Here is a 20,315-nt window from a genome sequence, read left to right as displayed (position 1 = left end):
AAGTAGTAGAGCTGGGAATTGAGTCTTAGGCTGTGCAGACAAAGAGTAGGAGGGAAAAACCCACCCAATATATTTGGATATGAGAAAACATATTTTCAAGTACACTTAGTGGAAGATTTGGAATCAAACCAAAAGATCAATTTGGTTTTTAACTTTCATAAAATGTTGAAGACTCAGAAATGTTTGGTGAAGGTTAGAGTGAATTTTTAAAGAATTCCATCAGTGTTCAAAATCATCCAAGGAATATATTAGATAACAATGTTTTTCCATCTCCTAGGAGAATATCCATGAAAAAGCACATCTTGCATATCCTTGGGTAGTAACTAAGAGCTTACCTCTGTTACAAACAACTTTACCCACTGAAGGATTGAAGATGGTCTCTTTGTACATCTGAGAGCAAGCATCAAGCCAACCTTTAATTAAGTCAGAAGCTCTGGTTCAAAAGGAGATGGACCATTTTTTGTTTTTGTTTTTTAAATAATCCTCACCCTAGGATATTTTTTCTATTGATTTTTATGTTTTTATTTTATTTGTTTAATACATTTTTATTTTTATTTTTTCAAATTTTTTATTAAGGTATTATATGTGTACATATCTTACCATTGCCCCCCCTTTAATACATTTTTATTGATTTCAGAGAGGAAGGGAGAGGGAGAGAGATATAGAAATATCTATGATGAGAGAGAATCATCTATTGGCTGCCTCGATTGGAATCGAACCTGGGACCCTTTAGTCTGCAGGCCAACGCTCTATCCACTGAGCCAAACAAGTTAGGGTCCATTGATTTTTAGAGAGATTGGAAGGGAGGAAAGGAGGGCATAGAAAGAAACATCAATGTAAGAGAGACACATCGATAGGTTGCCTCCTGTACACATCCCAACCCGGACCGGGATAGGGCCTGCAACCCAGGTACATGCCCTTGACTGGGAATCCAACCCGGACCTTTCGGTCCTTGGGCCAATGCTCCAACCACTAAGCCTAACCAGCCAGGGCTGATGGAGCATTTTTTGAGATCCAGTGACATCTCTGGAGACCTTTCTTCTCTTGGATTTATGGGATAGTTCCTGTCTTCCTCTCTCTTCACAGGTGCCACCACCCCATCTATGTTTCTTCTTATAAGGCTGAGAAACTACCAACTTCAGTGACCTCAGAAAAAAGCCCAGGGCCCCTTTGTTTTTAAGGAATTACTGTCAATTGCTATGGGAAACAAATACGTGGTCAAAAGAAACTGACAAAAATGGGGAAGTAGCAATATGTACCAATTTTCAGTAAGTTCTTTAAATTATTCTTCATACTTTACCAAAATGAGTTAGCAGATTGCAGCTAAACTAATTTTATCATAGTCCTACCTGGAACTTGCCTTTCACATGATAATTATTTATTGAGGACTTATAAATAGATTTCATGACATTATGGCTGTGTATTTGTGTCCTATGAGTTTGGTCAGTGTGAATTGTCTTCGAGACACTCCTTATCTTTTTTTTTTTCAATCCTCACCCGAGGAGAGAAAAAGAGGGGATTGGGTGTCGGGGGGGGGGGGTGGGGAAGAGAAACTTTGGTGTGAGAGAGAAACAACGATCAGTTGCCCCCCATATGCACCCCCACTGGGGATTGAACCTAGAAAACAGGTATGTGCCCTGAGACTGGGAATCAAACCCATAACCCTTCAGTAAATGGGCTGATGCTCCAACCAACTGAGCCACAATGGCCAGGGCTCCTTATCTTTAAGTAATTGAGAAAATCTAGTTTATTAAAAAAAAAGCTCCTTGAAACCCATATGATCCTATTAACCAATGTCACCCCAATACAATTAATTAAAAAATAAAAATAAAAGCTGAGGAACAGTGGCGATCCTTCCAAGTCTTCTGCCAAAGGGGGCCTGCCAGAGCAGAGCTCCTAAGCCACACTCCCGACTCACTCCCCGAGACTGTTACACAGCGCTGCTTGTTCTACCCTGAGTTTGACCACACCAGAGGGGCCATAAAGTGCCATGGTCAAGAGAATAGACTTTAGAGCTAGGCTGCCTCAGTTTGAAGCATGACTCTATTATTTATAAAGTCACCTGGAGCAAACAGCCAATCCTTCTATGCCTACGTTTCCTCAGATGAAGTAAGACCAGGGATTCTGGAAAACCAGGATGTTTGCTAGTGAGGATAGAATTATAGCAAGGGAAGTAAAAACCTTGGCAGGTCAGTTTCCTTTAGGCTCTGGATGTGGCCGATGAAACATTCTTCTCCTCTTATGCCAGAGGACACAGCCTAATGGTTCTTCTCTCCAGATCTCATGTCTGTCTCCATGGGTCAGTGGCCGGATGGACATGTCTGGTATTTGCCTTGGTGGCTATCTATATGTTAGAAAATAAAAATCTTACCCACATTCATGCAACAGAGGTGGAATATAAGTGGCAGAGGTGGAAGTCTCATTCAGCTCTGATTCCAAAGCCAGTGAGCCTCACAGGACCCCACCATCCTGGTTTAAAAGAGAGACAACAGCAGAGCACAGTCGGGATCAGACAATCAGAGGGACATTTCCTGTGCTCCTTGGAAGCGCTTCACTCTGACATGCAAAATGTGTATCCCGAGCAGTCCTTGCCCTCACAGAGGTTGCAGCCTCCTCATGTAGGTAAGAGTGACAGACATGCAAGTCCGTGGTACAAACTCTAGGTGCTCAGATACTAAAAAGGCCAGGAAAGAGAAAGATTATTGTGAGCTGGCATAGTCAGGGAAGGCTTTAAAGTTTGTCAGAAACTTTAAGAGTGGGCTACATTGACACTGATAGAGGGGAAGGATAGTACATCCCAGTGGTTTAAAGATTATGAGGGAGAGGATCACTCCCAAGGAGAACAATATGACTGAATCAAGGTCCTGCAGGACAGGTAGAGTGGGGGCCTGAGGATCACGGGCTTTCACAGCAGGAAGGTAGTTGAGATAGGATGAGTTTGGTATACAGGGTAAGAATGTTTAGGAAGACCAGCCAGGTGGCAGCTGACTGCAGTAACCCTGATCTGAGACGATGAGGTATCCATCAGGGGTGACGTAGGTGCTAATGAATAGGAGGAACTGATATTTAGGAGGAAATATTGTTAGGCCTTCATTTTCAGGAGCAGTGGAATAGAAGGATGGGTTCAAAATAATTCTTAGGTTTCTCCTGTGTCCACTGATGTTTACTCAGTTTTTCCTCCTTCCCTCCCTTCTCTTCCTTTGAACAGTCTTCCCCCAACCACATGTAAAACTAATGAGGAGTAACGTAAGATCAAGTTTTTGTGATAAGCTCTTCTTGGCGAGTTCATAATTGTTCATCTCAATGGGAAAAGTATGTGGAGAATCAAGGATCTTCATTCTTGCTTTTAGGCTGTCTCCTTTGAACATGGAGCATATGCTTTTTTTTTTTTTTCTTTTTCCTTTTTCCTCCCTCCCTCCCTCCTTCCCTCCCTCCCACCCTCTTTCTTTCTTTCTTTCTTTCTTTCTTTCTTTCTTTCTTTCTTTCTTTCTTTCTTTCTTTCTTTCTTTCTTCCTTTCTTTCTTTCTTTCTTTCTTTCTCTTTCTTTCTTTCTTCCTCTCTCTCCCCTCTCTCTCTTTCTTTCTTCTTTTTGATATTTAGATATCCAAAAGGCTATATTTCCTTAGTCTACAACAGACTATTTCCTTCTTTTGTTGGTTACATGTTCACCTGAAAAATCTCTTCAGTTTCATTCTGTTCCTCCAAATAGTGTTTGATTCTTCTGCAAACACTAATAAAAATAACTTGAAGTTACTACCGGATCTTTCATTCAAAAAGATCCCAATATTCTTTTACACTGTGTACGGATGTTATTATATTATGTAGATACACTGTATTTCCTTAGTGCCTTTTATCTGAGGATCATAAGTACACGACAAATGCTAATTAATTCTTACAACAACCTTATGAACTATAATTTTTATGTGTATATAGTAGATGAATCACCCTGAAAGACCAGTAAAACACAGCCTTTGTGGGAAAGAGTAGGCTTGGCACAACTTCATATATAAACAACCCAGTCAAATAGTTTAGAGCAGGAAAGGCAACATCGTATTTTGTTTAACTGAAACCACCAATGGAATTTCAGTAAGAGAATATTATCCAAATAATGACTTATCTAGGTTTCTACCAGCAACACTTGGACTTTTGCAATAAACACCCCCAGGAAAAAAGAAGGAAGTGTTCAAACCTATTAATAGCTATCAATCTCTCCCAAAACAAGTGCTTAGGCGCCAAAACAATCCTAGTTATTAACTAAAGTTTCGATTTAGCATCAATGCAGAAAAAGTGTGCCATGGGGTGACTCATCAACACTTTGCTCCCTGCTTAGATTTTCATGAGGGTCTCTCCTTGAGGTGTATAGGTCAAGGCCTATTCAGCTGAAGAGAAATTAAGTCTTCATTATTTTCAGGTAGGCTGCTCTTTATCATAAAAACAAAAATGGACTTTTTAATGGAAAATATTTACAAGAAAATGGACTCTTTCTTTTTCTAAGTTGGCTCAGGGAACAATAGAGGATCTATACCAACAAATGCTTTCTTTGCTCAGGAAAATGGATTTAACACCTTTTCCTTTATTGGGAGCTTTCCTTTATCCTAGCTTTTTAGTATAGAAATTTTCAAATATATACAAAAGTAGACAGAAGGATATAATAAAGACCCTATGTACCCACCACTTAACTCAATTATCACCTTGGCTCCTCTTTTTTTTTAAAAAAAATATTTTTATTGATTTCAAAGAAGGGAGAGGGAGAGATATATAGAAACATCAATAAAGAGAGAGAATCATTGATTCGCTGCTTCCAGTTGAGCCTGCAACCTGGGCATGTGCCCTGACTGGGAATCGAACCTGACCTCCTGGATCATAGGTTGATGCTCAACCACTGAGCCACACTAGCTGGGGCCTGTTTTGTTTTTAATGGTGTCATATAATCTCTTACCTCTTGAAAGTTTTAGAGTTTATTTATTTATTTATTTTTTGTTTTTGGTTGTAGAAGTGAGCCAGCTGGGCTGCGTGGGCTCAGGAAACAAGTTCAGAAGCAAAGAAGAGCCCTTGGAGCTTAGGAGAGAGAAAGGCAAAGGTATGGAGCCTGGGGGGAGACCAAGGGGGAAGGGAAAGGCGCCTTTGGTGTGCTCCTGAGAGGGAGAGTGAGCCTGACAGTTTTAAAAAGAGTTTTCTTCTTCCTATGTTATATCTGTTTTCTCTGGGTCCCTTTGTTCTCTTCCTCAGGTTTAGGATGATTGGGCAGGAACCAGACAGTTCACTGGAGGCCGCACATTGTATATTTTTCCTGGGGCTATTCAGTTTCTGTTATGCAGAATCAGTTACTACTTCATCTGATTTCAGGTTTTCAAAAGCTAGTTAAAAGTTCTTATCTGCTGCTCTTTCTTCTCCCATTCTCTTCGTTTTAGTAGGGTTAAAGGTGGTATTAGGCAGGAGTGGAGATACATTCATTCTTATGATCAATCTGCCATCTTCAACCAGAATCTATTGAGAAATGTAAAATCTCTCAAAAATATAATTTGTAGATTATTTGATAATTGTCATTAACAGGAATAGCAAGATTTATAGAAATAGTCTTTAAATCTCACTTTTAAGTTTTCTATATGAGACTATTAGCTCATTTGGGCAGAGCATAGCAAAACAATGACAAGGTCATGAGTTTGATGTCCATCAAGGTCAGCTAGCCTTACTTAATTTCAAAGTCTTCATCTTCTCCCCTAAACTCACAGAGAAAGTCTAGAATGTTGTTTTGGGTAGCTATAAAATAGGCAAGAAATAATCCAGCTTTCGATTTCCTGCTGCAGCATGCTGCCACAGGAAATTAAAGGAACAAAAACCACTGGGAAGTTAAAGGGAAATAGTGAGAAGAGAGTACAGACTTATCACTATAAACCAATTCACTTCTGGTGGGGGGAAAAATCAACCCATATTCCTTAGGTTGTTTCCTCAGAGGCAGACTTTCAGATGGTGACTTGTGGAGAAAATTTTATTGAGGAGTCCTCACAGGGACAACACCTGTAAGGGCATGGGGGCAGTGGGAAAAGTTTATCTTTGATGCAGCGACACCAGAGGCCTCAGCTGTTCCACAAGAAAAGTCTGGAGCTGGGGTTCCTTCAAAATTATCCCACTTTGAGGCAAGAGGCCAGACTTTTATAACCTCACATTGACCAGTTATTGGATGAGAACTATCCCCAGGAAGGGAGCGTGACATTCTGAGGACATGTCTTCGGTGAAGTGGCTCTCATCAGATGACAACAATTTCCGTAGAGTTTTGAAGTTGGAGCCAGCCTGCAATGTCCCTGGCAGTGGGGGTAGCAGACCAAGGCATTGAATATGCTATACAATCTACTGCCCCTGGCAAGTTCAAGAGCTGAAATACTGCTTCTTTCTTCCATATCTCCTAGATCCTTAGGGGGAGAAGAAAATCCCAAGTTCGATGGCAGAAGTGCAACTATATTTGGAGTGAGATTGAATAAACGATCAGTCCAGTCCATAAAGCAGGTAATTAGCCTCCAACAGACAGAATAATGGAATGACCTCTCCAGGGTTTTAGTGTTTTATTTCTGTCATTTTGCATCTTGTGCATTTGAGTATATTTACTTTGGTTAAAAATCATGCTTGGTTTTAAATACAAAGCCAAAGTTGTCATGTGTAGGTTAATGGTGCAAAATTTGGGAAAAGTTCAAAGACAATACTTTCAGGAGAAAAAACACTCAGAATGTATTTCAGGTTCAGTTAACACAGCACAGGAAAGTAATAGTAAAAAATTATCACATTTTTTCACTATTTATGGAGGAAAAGGAAAATAGTGACTTCATACTAAAATAGATATCTTTAAGCGCACCTCTCTCTCTCTCTCTCTCTTTCTCTCTCTATTTTATTAATACACTAGGGACCCAATGCATGAATTTGTGCACCTTGAAAGGAACTGTGGGCCGCGAAGCTGCGATGGGCACAGGGGGCGGGTCTCAGCCCATCCTCCACACCCCTGCCCGGCCCCTCCCACCATGGCCCCTGGTCCTGTCTGCTGGAAGCCCCGCTCCCACCGCCGCTGCTCCCATGAGCTGACAGCACCGGCCCCACTTGCACCCGCTGATGGTGCGAAGCAACTGGGGCTGACACCAGCAGTAGGTGCGAGCGGCAGCTGCTGCCATGATCGCCCCTCAGGAGCAGGGGGAGGTGGAGAAGCCCTCAGGGGTGATCAGGGCCTGCAGCCGCTGCTCACACCCGCTGGCAGCGCCAAGTGATTTTGGGACTGGTGCTGGGCGCCGTCAGCAGGTGGGAGTGGCAGCTCAGGCGCCAGCTGTGGGTGCGAGTGGTGGCTGCTGGCCCTGATCGCCCCTCAGGAGCAGGGGGAGGTGGAGAGGCCCTTAGGGATGATTGGGGCTGGCAGCCGCCACTCATACCTGCTGACAGTGCCCAGTGATTGGGGCTGGTGCCCGGCGCTGGCAGCGGGTTCAAGTGACAGCTCCGGCGCCGGCAGCGGTGTGAGCACTGGGCGGGGCCGCAGCGTGTGGGAGCAAAGAATTTTTAGTAACCACCAGAGGCTCACCCCGATGACAGCGACTGGTGGCCCGCCTTGTTCTGGCACCCCTACTCACCTGCTCCACCATCCTGCTGTGGCTGATGCCCGCCATGTTCCGTGCATGTCCCCCTGGTCGTCAGTGCACGTCATAGTGACCAGTTGTTTGGGTGTTCCGCTGTTTGACCTATTTGCATATTAGGGTTTTATATATATATAGATTATTTAAATATTTAAAGCACTGACATATGGTACCACCTATACTTTAGGCTCTAAAAATTGTATTTTGTTGTTGTCTCTTAAAAATATTTTGAGGAAAATAGGACATCAGCTAAAATACTTCCATTTCCAGCCTTCCTCCCCTACCACCACTGCCATCTCTTTCTTCTCTTCTCCCCGGTGAGGGTTTATGTGTGTTATTTTATCTTTAATAGTTACATTTTACTCCTTGGAAAAGCCAGAGACATTTAATAACATCTTTTGATTCATTTCATTGTTGCTAAAATTCAGAAATTCAATATTTTCTAAGCAAAGATATATCAAAATCATTCAAGACAAATAGCTAAATGAAACAATAATTTCAAATTTTAATTCTGTTCCCTCAAGCTTCAAATCTGTGGGCAACAGAAGCTAAAGGAAGACAGGGGACCTTCACAGCCTAAAAATCTCTTTCTTATTGTTGGGAAACTGAAGAACATTAGTCAACTAACCCACAACTTTCAAAGAGGGAGGGAGCCAGTTTTTGTTAGGTAGTGACTTAATGGGTTCAACAGGACAAGATGTATTGTGAAGACAAGTGCTGGCTGAGTCATGAGTAGCAAACAACTGAGCCTGGATTCCCACAGGCAGCTGGATTCAGCGTGGTCACGTGGTAAATGAGAACAAAGCCATTTGGTTTATCTGTGTCACAATAAAGGCTGGAGGGATGGCTTCAGCATCATCGCAGAGAATCTCCAGGAAACTGGAAGTTAGGCTCATCTGGTTCCTGCCTTTATGTCAACAAGGGCTCCATCGCCCATAAAATCTCACAGCTATGAAATTCAGAAGGTACTTTAGGGTATACCATGAAACACAAGTCTTCCTTCCTCCCTTGTTCTCCAGCCTCTCGTTCCCTTTTCAGAGACCAATGTTTCCAGTTCCTGACGCATTTGCTTCTAAGACATTCTAAAGTGTAGGTTTTGAAGATCTATACTTTGCTTTCTATTTTTGCTGCCACCACCCCCTGTCACTTAGAATCAATATAATAACTTTGAAAATAAATTTGGTCTTCTGAGTTTATAGTAAAACTCTGCTGGCTCAGAATGTATCCCCACCAATAAGTAGTACATGACTATAATGTTGTAAGTCAATTACATCTCAATTTTAAAAATACAGAGAAAGCAGTAATGGAGGAACAGAGAAACGACAACAAAACATTTTTTTAGAAGAGAATTGAGATGATCAGAGACCTTCCTGTGTAACTACAGTGACTTTTTGGGTACTGCTTGGTTTTAGCCCTCACCAGGGAGGGACATTTGCAAATGCTCCTAGTACTTTGACTACTACAATTATGTCATTGTCCTTCTATGGACCGTGTCTGGCTTCTCCCTATACAAACCTTAAGACACTACTCATTTTTTGTCACATCCCCCCCAAAACAAACCTACTTCACAAAATACTGAGAAGGAAAGCCAGCTTTTACTAAAGATTTCATGGAAGGTAAAAGGAGAAGAATTATATATCACACAACAAATAATTTTAAATTCCTAATCGAACATTTTTTTTCCAAGCTATTTATTTTATTTTATTTTTTGTTGATCCTCACCTGAGAGTATTTTTCCATTTATTTTTATTTTTTAAAATCTTTATTGTTCAGATTATTACAGTTGTTCCTCTTTTTCTCTCCATAGCTCCCCTCCACCCAATTCCCACCCCACCCCATGCCCTTACCCCCCACCCCCACTGTCCTCATCCATAGGTGTATGATTTTTGTCCAGTCTCTTCCTGCACACCCCACACCCCTTTCTCCCCAAGGATTGTCAGTCCACTCCCTTTCTATGCCCCTGATTCTATTATATTCACCAGTTTATTCTGTTCATCAGATTTTTAATTCACTTGATTTTTAGATTCACTTGTTGATAGATATGTATTTGTTGTTCATAATTTTTATCTTTACTATTTTCTTCTTCCTCTTTAAGAATACCTTTCAGCATTTCATATAATACTGGTTTGGTGGTGATGAACTCCTTTAGCTTTTTCTTATCTGTGAAGCTCTTTATCTGCCCTTCAATTCTGAATGATAGCTTTGCTGGGTAGAGTAATCTTGGTTGTAGGTTCTTGCTATTCATCACTTTGAATATTTCTTGCCACTCCCGTCTGGCCTGCATAGTTTCTGTTGAGAAATCAGCTGACAATCGTATGGGTGCTCCCTTGTAGGTAATTAACTGTTTTTCTCTTGCTGCTTTTAATATTCTCTCTTTGTCTTTTGCTCTTGGCATTTTAATTATGATGTGTCTTGGTGTGGTCCTCTTTGGATTCCTTTTGTTTGGAGTTCTCTGCACTTCCTGGACATGTAAGTCTATTTCTTTCACCAGTTGGGAGAAGTTTTCTGTCATTATTTCTTCAAATAGGTTTTCAGTATCTTGTTCTCTCTCTTCTTCTGGCACCCCCATAATTCGGATGTTGGTATGCTTGAAGTTGTCCCAGAGGCTCCTTACACTATCTTCATATTTTTGGATTCTTTTTCTTTTTGCTTTTCCGGTTGAGTGTTTTTTGCTTCTTTGTATTTCAAATCTTTGACTTGATTCTTGCAGTCCTCTAGTCTGCTGGTAGGTCTCTGTATATTATTTTTTATTTCAGTCAGTGTATGTTTAATTTCTAGTTGGTCCTTTTTTCATATCGTTGAGGGTCTCGCTAAATTTATTGGCCTTTTCTAGGAAATTCTTGAAAAACCTTATAACTGTGGTTTTGAACTCTATATCCAGTCGTTTGCTTTCCTGCATTTCTTTCATTTGTGACCTTTTTTTTTTTGTCTCTGCATTTTGGCTACTTCCCTGAGTTGATATAGTGACTTTGTGTGCTAGGTGTCCTATAGGGCCCAGTGGCTCAGCCTCCCCAGTTACCGGAGGTGGACACTGTTGATGCACCCCTTTGTGGGCTGTGTGCACAGTCTTGTTGTAGTTAAGCCTTGATTGTTGTTGGTATCACTGGGAGGAATTGACCTCCAGGCCAATTGGCTGTGAGGATCAGCTGTGTCTACGCTGGGAGAACTTCTGTGCTGGAGACACCCTTATGAGGCAAGACTTGCTTTAGTGGGGCTTTGGTGCTCACTGAGTCTGCCCCCTGAGTGGGTCCCTTATGGATCTGAGGAGTTGTAATATGGATGGTCCTACTCTGACCCCAGGGTACACTGGCTCTTGGATCTCCAAGGAGGTGCTAATTTAGCCTCTGCCTGAGGCCACCCTACTGGAGCTACAGAGAGATCTGCAGATTCCTCTTCTTTGTTTGGGTTTTGGAGGTGCCCAGATGAGGCCCAGCCATGAAGCAATGCAAGCTGCTGTGGGGCCTTGGGCCTTCTTGTGGATGTTCTGGGTCTCTCTGACTCAGCTACAGTTTGTTAGGTAAGTTTAGACTTCAAAGGACCAGGCCATTCATCTGCAAAAGCCTCTGCGCACAGCTTGGATGGGGCGGGGTCTCGGCAGAGCAAACAGCAATGGCTTCCCGTCAGCCCTGTCCTAAGAGGCCCCCGGGTCTCAGTGTCCCTTGGTAATCACTGCAAACACCTCTGAGAGAAAGCTGCCCTTGCGTTCCACCTGCTGCCAGACAGTCCAGTTTCTCCCTGTATGAGTCTGAGTCCTCAGAGTCTCGCCTGGAACTGGAGTTCAGAGCAGTCAGGAGCTTGTGTCTCCCTGTGGATTGAAAAGCCAGCAGCGTCCTCAGTTGCCAGCCCTCTTCCTGTGCGCGCACCTCCGTACCTCTGCACTTTACTTCCGCAGCTCCTCTGAGTCTCAGTGTGCTTTTCTCTTCCCTTCTAGTTGTAGAATTTCCACTCAGCCAGCCTTCCTGTGGTTCTGGATGATGTCTATTTTGTCTCTTAGTTGTAGTTTTGAAGTGGTTGTGTGAGGCAGCAATTTCAGGTGTTTACCTATGCTGCCATCTTGGTTTCTCCTCCCCTAATCGAACATTTTTGAACCCTTCCCAAAATACTACCAGCTACCGGGTCTCTCATTCTCTTCTAACCCTTCATATATCCTCCTCTTAGAGTAATTTAGAGTAATTTCTCTAACTTATAATCTTCCCATAGAGTTTTGAAGCTTAGCTTCTCTAAATGGGTTTAGCAAAGCAAGTCTGTCCCTGGGAAAGGGTTCTCTTGTCCTCCTGCCCCTTATCATCTTATTTTTATTGTTATATTACCAATTCTCTTTTTTTCCAGGGCAAATCTCTCTCATGAACTCTTGTTCTCTATACTTAGTTGCCACCTGCCTTCTCTGCCTGGATGTCCATAGGCACTTTATTTTATCATGCCTCAAATCAAATTTGCATTCTTTAATTTCTTTCAAATTCTATTCCTCCTTTGTATCTTTTATTTCAAAAATGGTATCACCATCTACCCAGGTACTCTAAGGCGAAACCAGGAACCATCCTTGACCCTTCTCTCCCATCTCTTTCATAAGTGCATTTCCTAATAGAGAATTGCAAATAAGTAATGGAAATTATTTTATAAATAGAATCACACACAAAAAATCTGTAATTGTGCAAGCATCTAGAATATTGACCCTAGTGATCTCCCCAATATTAATATATCAATCCTTTTTATTTTTTGATTTAAGGCTTGTCCCATTTTTGGAACACCTGATATGTTTTTTAAAATCATGACTACGTAGTTCTGAAAGATGCTCCTATTAACTATTTTGATAACTTGAAGTTCAAAACTATCTTGATCACCTAGTGCCCTCTACTGGATATGCTATAGTATTACAATAATTTCTTTTAAAACATTATTGAATGTTCTCAGGATAGCAAGTGGCCTTGGATTTTGTTTTTTTGTTTTTTATATTTTATTGATTTTTTACAGAGAGGAAGGGAGAGGGATAGAGAGTCAGAAACATCGATGAGAGAGAAACATCGATCAGCTGCCTCCTGCACACTCCCCACTGGGGATGTGCCCGCAACCAAGTTACATGCCCTTGACCAGAATCGAACCTGGGACCCTTGAGTCCGCAGGCGGACACTCTATCCACTGAGCCAAACCGGTTAGGGCAGTGGCCTTGGATTTTGTAGTGATTCTTTTAACACATTCTTTGTTGCCGAGTACAGGGTGGAGCAAAAGTAGATTTACAGTTATCAGTTTATTCTTGTATTATTATGTATTAATTATTGTATTATTTTCCATGCAAACAACTGTAGACCTACTTTTATCCCACCCTGTATATTACATCAATGAAAAAATATATGCTGTCCGTATCTAGGTCAGTGACCATATCAGAGGTCACTCAACACATGTTTGGTGAATTATTTTCCATGTACTCTGCTGTATTCTAGTAGTGTTCATGTGACAATTTACCGTGGCATTCTTTTATAAAGTAGTATCGCTCTTTTGCTGTTTCAATGGGTCCTCAATCATTTTCTCTTCCACTCCTGTACTCCTGCCCTGAGACTTGGCAGCCAGAGTGATTGCTGATCTTCCCCCCTCTCCTGTCCCACCTTGTCAGTTTTGGTTTTGCTCAAAATACGCTGGAAGTTTATAAGAGCTTGGGCTATTGAATAAGACAGATCTGAGTTTAAATTCAGACTGCCACTTCCTGGAACAAATGACGTATCCCTGAAAAGGTCTTCCCATATGTAGAATTAGGAAAAGTCAACCTAACTCATAGGAACATTGTGAGAATGCAAATGATGAAAATGCAAATAAAGGGCTCAGCACAATGCTCATCACTTAGCAACTGCTCAGTTATTATTAGCTTTTATTATTTTATTAATTTGTGTTATATTCTAGCTTAGGCATGTTTTGTCTTGAATATTGAAGTCACTGGCTAAGGGAATGCATTAGAGGACCACTCTGGTTGCTGCTATACTTAACAGTATTTGCAGGATGAATTTTTAAAAGATATATTTTATTGCTTTTTTACAGAGAGGAAGGGAGAGGGATAGAGAGTTAGAAACATCGATGAGAGAGAAACATCGATCAGCTGCCTCCTGCACACCTCCTACTGGGGATGTGCCCGCAACCAAGGTACATACCCTTGACTGGAATCGAACCTGGGACCTTTCAGTCCGTAGGCCGACACTCTATCCACTGAGCCAAACTGGTTAGGGCAGGATGGATTTGTTTAATAAAAAAATCTATCTCCAGGAAGAAAATTTCTGAAGAAAATCCACACATTCTATAATTCTTTTTCATATCTCATGTTCTAAAAATTTTCAGCCAAAAGACTTGCCCTAGATTCCCATCTTTTCAGGCTTCTTTATACTTATCGATTATTTTTATTAGTTCTTCCTAATTCCTTGTGAAAGTGGTAAATAATCTTCATTTAAGAAAATGTGAGGGACCTAGAGCACAGAGAACAAGAAACTTCAAAATTGCAGAACTGGAAGAAGGTAGGAACAAACAAGATTTTGTGTAGTTTGCTATCCTGATATAAAGGAATTCCCCACATTTTCTTTTCGCTTTATTTTAACAAAAGAAAAATAATCAGTTTGTTGGTTTTTAAAATTCAATTAAAATTTTTATCACCTTACTGCATGTGCATTGTTTAAAAAGCCAAATAGTATTATAACGCTTATAATGAGAAAGGTAATCTCTGGTCCCTTCTCTCCCCCAAGACTGCTCCCTCTTTTTTTATTCCTCAGGAGGCACTGCTTTCACATCTTTTGGCTGGCTGCTCTGGCATTTAGACTCATATTTCTAAATAACATGCTACACAGCTATTTCCTAATATTTCAGTTTCTATTGATTTTTAGAGAGTGGAACAGCAATCAGCTGCCTCCTGCATGCCCCCATCAGGGATCAAGCCTGCTACCCTGGCATGTGCCCTGACTGGGAATCAGACCAGCAGCCTTTTGGTGCACAGGATGACTCCCAACCAACTGGGCCACACTGGCCAGGGCTCTTCTACTTAATTTTAAATTTTTGTTATGTTTTCCTAACATTGGCACATCTACCTACCCTGCATCTGTGCTCAGATACTATCTTTCCCCCTGTTTCTAAAAACGAAGCTCAAATCTGATCATCTCTTTCCTGTTAAACTCTGCCATATATCCCTTGACTTACCTTTAGGATTAAAAACCAACCCCCTTGGAATGGCTTACAGTCAGGATTCAATCCCTTGACCACCTTTCTAGCCTGATCTCTAAGCTCCTGCTACAGTGAACATATTTCTGTTCTTCAAATGTCCTCTCTTGCTTCTGAGGCTTATAAGAGTTCTTCACTTTGTCTAAAACACTCTTTCCCCTCCTCTTGTTTGGGTGGCTAATTCCTAGCAATCTTTTAGGTCACATCTAAAATTTCTCTTCGGTTGTATCTTCTTTGACCCTAAAATAGGCCAGCTGCCCCTATGATATGCTTCATAGCACACACTTGATTATAGTTACTTGTTCAATTTTCTTTACTTTCCACTAGCTCCAGGACAATAGCCTTGTTCCCTGATGCATTTCCAGTGCTAAGCACACATAGCAATGACTCAATAAATATCTGTTAACTGAATGAACAAACGAATGAATGATGCTAAATGTGTTTTAATGTCCACAACTTCCTCATCTAGAACTCTTTTTATTTTATTTTATTTTATTTATTGATTAAGGTATTACATATGTGTCCTTACCCTCCATTGTCCCCCATGCCCCCCACTCATGCCTTCACCCACCTGGTGTCTGTGTCCAATACAAATCCTTTGGTTGATCCTCCCCCTTACCCCTACCCTTCCCTACCTTCCCTCTGAGGTTTGACAGTCTGATCGATGCTTCTCTGTCTCTGGATCTGTTTTTGTTCATCAGTTTATGTTGTTCATTATATTCCACAAATGAGTGAGATCATGTGATATTTATCTTTCTCTGACTGATGTATTTTGTTTAGCAAAATGATCTCCAGGTCCATCCATGCTGTTGTAAATGGTAGGAGTTCCTTCCTTTTTACAGCAGCATAGTATTCCATTGTGTAGATGTACCACAGGTTTTTAATCCACTCATCTGCTGATGGGCATTTAGGCTGTTTCCAAATCTTAGCTATGATGAATTGTGCCACTATGAACATAGGGGTGCATATGTCCTTTCTGATTGGTGTTTCTAGTTTCTTGGGATATATTCCTAGAAGTGGGATCACTGGGTCAAATGGGAGTTCCATTTTTAGTTTTTTGAGGAAACTCCATACTGTTCCCCACAGTGGCTACACCAGTCTGCATTCCCACCAGCAGTGCACAAGGGTTCCTTTTTCTCCGCATCCTTGCTAGCACTTGTCATTTGTTGATTTGTTGATGATAGCCATTCTGACAGGTGTGAGATGGTACCGCATTGTTGTTTTGATTTGCGTCTCTTGGATGATTAGTGACTTTGAGCATGTTTTCATATGTCTCTTGGCCTTCCTATGTCTTCTTTCAAAAAGTATCTATTTAGGTCAATTGCTCATTTTTTGATTGGGTTGTTAATCTCCCTTTTGTTAACTTTTATCTACAACTCTTATTTTGATTTCTTTCTTAGTTGAACATCCTATATAATAAAAGGCTAATATGCAAATCGACGGAATGACGGAACGACTGGTCCCTATGATGCACACTGACCACCAGGGGGCAGACATTCAATGCAGGAGCTGCCCCCTGGTGGTCAATAAGCTCTCACATGGGGAGCACTGCTTAGCCAGAAGCTGGGCTCATGGCTGGTGAGCACAGCGGCGGTGGTGGGAGGCAGCCTAAGCCAGCAGTTGGACATCCCTTGCGGGCTCCCAGACTGCAAGAGGGCGCAGGCCGGGCTGAGGGACCCCCATGAATTTCATGCACCAGGCCTCTAGTATACTCATAATTTCTTTAAGGTTCTGTAGACAAAGTGGGAAAGTTAACCTGAGAAAATAAGACACACAAGCATGTGCTAGCTTTTGGAGGGAATTATTAAGACCTTGAGTCAGTTAGTTTATTTTTTCACCTACATCTAGTATACCATCACATACTCAGGCTCCCCTCTCAGATCTCTAACTAGATATGCTCATGTCTAGAGTAATTCCCATTGTTTTTTCTTTCGTGGCTCTGCTATACTGCGATAAGACATTGTTGTCTTGACGCCACTGCCTGAGGAAGAGGAACTGATTCTCTGACAAACCAAGCCAGTGGAACTAATGATCTGCTGCAGTTCAGCAAGTGCTGTGACCAGCACTTGGACTGTAGACTGTTACAGGGACAGATCTGCCAGGGCACAGTAGACCACTCACTACCTGCGTCTACCTCCCCACTTCACCCTTCCACACAGAATTTTGGAAGTTGCAGTTTCCAGATACACACAGTGACAGTCCTATAACCAAAGAGTGGGATTGTGGACTTTGGAGGTGAGTCAGCAAGCCAAGCTCCATACAGTGAGGCAGGGATGCTCAAATTTTCTTCCTTTCAGAGGGTGGATCTGCTCTGTATCATGAAGCACAGTATGTGTGGACCACCATTGTTTCTCTGAATCCAATTCCATCAGCTTCATAAACTCAGTTAATTCCTTCTGGCAATAAGTAGTCTGTCATTCTTTATTTTCTGCATTGGTATGAATTTTGTCATTTTTCTTTGTCTTTTTATGTGTTTTAGGCAGCATTTTGGAGGGGCTGAGTCAGGGGCTACTAGCCAAATACCATTTAAAACTAGAAATGCCTCATTGATTTTTATGGTGATTACATCAGCCTGTTCTCATTCTTTCCGGCCTCTGACTGTGGGATGTCCCAGGACAGAGTCTTTGGCTGCTGCTCAGCCTGCACTCTCCTTCAGAGGGCTAATCTACTCTTACACCTTTACATCTGATATCTGATGACCCTCAAACTGCTGTCTGTAATCCTATCTTCTCCCCTAAATCGTCATCCTTTATTTTCTGATTGAAAGACATTTCTACTTGTCTACTTCACAAAGTTCTATGTCCCCAATGGATGTATTCTTACTTTAACTATTAAGACTGCTAAACTAGCAGAGCCCCAAAGTCATGGGGACAGGAAATAAACACTTTGTGCAAGGACCATTTGGTCAAACTGTGGGAGGCATAACCCTCATTTCCACTCCTTTGTTTCCCGAGAAAAGAACATTTTACCTGGTATTAGTCAAAGGCTTAGAGCATTTACCTCACCCTGGAGGACCACACCCTAAATACAGCATGGTCCCAGAGCTGGCAATGTAACTGAGTTTTTATTTATTTATTATTATTATTTTTTATGTTTTTAAAATTGATTTTTAGAGAGAGAGGAAGAGAGAGGGAGAGATAGAAATGTCAATGGGAAAGTCAACATCGATCCAGTCCGAAATCCGGCCATGTACCCTGGGAATCGACTGGGAATTGAACCAGTGACCTTTTAGTGCATGGGTCAACACTCAACCACTGGGCAACACCAGCTGGGCTTACAATTTTTTTTATTATTCTTACCCGAGGATATTTTTTCCATTGATTTTTAGAGAGAGTGGAAGGAAGGAAGGGAGGAGTAGAGAGAGAGAAAGAGAAACATCAATGTGAGAGAGACACATCAATTGGTTGCCTCCCACATGCACTCTGTTGGAGATAGAACCCGCAACCCAGGTACATGGCCTTGACCAGGAATTGAACCCTCGACTCTGGTGCACAGACCAATGCTCTAACCACTAAACACACTAGCCAGGGCATAACTGAGTTTTTAGTGGCCATGTCACTGTTCTCTAAGATCAGAACTAACTGCTGCTGGGTGATGTGATGCAAGATAGTTATTTCGGCGGAAGCTATATTGTATGGAAAATTCATATCACATAGGATGTTCCAGTTGACTCCAAGACACTGACAGTCAGACCTAGACTCTCTAGGCAGGAGATTGGAAGATCCTTCTCTGGGGTTCGGACCAGTCCACAAAGAAAGCTTAAGATACCAATTCAGGGTTTCCTCAACAAATGACCCAACCATATCATTTCACACTAAAACTCAGAGTTGACATATGCTCAAATCTTTAGATCAGCTTTTACTAGTAGTGTCCTACTCTTAAATATGGGCAACCAAACAATTAAGTATCAGAAAGTTGAAAAAATCCTATGAAAGAAAGAGAAAAACCAAAATGCAAGAAAGGAAATTTGAGGAAAATTGGAGAAATCCTATGAGGGAAAGATAAAAATAAAAATGAATAAATGTGTCCAGCTGGTATGGCTCAATGGTTGAGCATCAACCTATTGAACTGGGAGGTCACAGTTCAATTCCAGGTCAAGGCACACGCCCAGGTTGCCGGCTTGGTCCCCAGTGAGGGACACACAGGAGGAGCCCAATGGGGGTCACACAGGAGGAGCTGATAATTCTCTCATCATTGATGTTTCTATCTCTCTCCCCCTCTCTCTTCATCTCTGAAATCAACAAAAAAGTATATTTTAAAAAAGGAATAAATGCAAGAAAGTAAGTTTGAGGAAATAACAATTAGGCAAAGAGAAGAAAAACTAAAAACAAGAGAAGATATTACATTCATGAAACAAGACACTACATAAGAATGGTACTCAGATAGCAAAAATCATTCTTTGGAATTATAGCTATGGTAGCATGAATGAAAAACACAACAGAAGAGTTGGAAAACCCAGTTGAGGAAATCTTTTAGAGAGTAGAGCAAAAAACAAACAACTAAGCTGTAAATAAGAGAGAAGATGAAGAAAAAAGAGAACAACTCCACCTGAATAATAGGAGTTCTAGCCAGAGAGAAATAAGAAAACAAGTAGGGCCAAAACCGGTTTGGCTCAGTGGATAGAGCGTCAGCCTGTGGACTGAAGGGTCCCAGGTTCGATTCCGGTCAAGGGCACGTAACTTGGTTGCGGGCACATCCCCAGTAGGAGGTGTGCAGAAGGCAGCTGATCGATGTTTCTCTCTCATCGATGTTTCAAACTCTCTATCCCTCTTCCTTCCTCTCTGTAAAAAATCAATAAAATATATTTTTTAAAAAAATGAGAGAAAACAAGTAGGAAAGCATTAACAAGATAATTTATGAAAATTTCCCAGAATTGAAGATCATGACTTTTCAGATTGAAAGATCTCAATGAGTGCATATCACCAGGCATGAAAAAAGACCCACACTGAGACACATTACTATGAAATTTCAGACACTGGAGACAAAGAGAAAATCCTACAAAGTTCCAAAGAAAAAAAAAGAAGTCTCATACAAAGGATTAAGAACCAGAAAGTCTTTTGACTCCTCAATAGCAAAACTGGAAGGCAGAAAGCAGTGGTGAAATGGCCTCAAAATTCTGAAGAAAAATGATTCCCAACCTAGAATTCTATATTCTGTATGCATGTAGAGGGGGAAAATACATTTTCGGACATGCAAGCTCTCAAAAAATTTTCTTCCCTTTCATCTTTTCTTATGAAGTAACTAAAGGTTGTGTTCTATCCAAATAGGAGCTCTATCTTAGGAGAGAGGAAAAAGGAATCTCCAAGATGTTTGCCAAGGAGAATCCTAGGATGTCAGCTGTACAAGTCCAAGTTGGAGTAGGTCAGAGGCCCTGGGACAGAAATATTTAGGAAGATGAAATTGATAGAATATACTAATAAATGTAAGCAACTGAAAGAGAGTTTGATTAAATTAGGGATTAGAAAACTAACTAAACACACATGCAAAAATTATCTCCAGGGAGAGCAAAACATCTTGCAG

The 20,315-nt window shown here is 41.3% G+C and overlaps 1 protein-coding gene across 1 annotated transcript in view; it reads left to right on the top strand.

Moving 5' to 3' along the window:
* The first annotated feature begins 6,411 nt into the window (after window positions 1–6,411).
* Window positions 6,412–20,315, top strand: part of RABGAP1L (RAB GTPase activating protein 1 like) — a 516,407-nt gene continuing 502,503 nt past the window's right edge. Inside the window, exon 1 of the mRNA XM_080648354.1 lies at window positions 6,412–6,504. The gene's annotated coding sequence lies outside the window, so the exon portion shown is untranslated. The remainder of the gene's footprint in view (window positions 6,505–20,315) is intronic.

The sequence above is a fragment of the Plecotus auritus genome (assembly GCF_963455305.1).
Source record: "Plecotus auritus genome assembly, chromosome: 12".
In the NCBI taxonomy this organism is placed as follows: domain Eukaryota; kingdom Metazoa; phylum Chordata; class Mammalia; order Chiroptera; family Vespertilionidae; genus Plecotus; species Plecotus auritus.
This window is presented reverse-complemented; position numbering and strand designations above follow the sequence as displayed.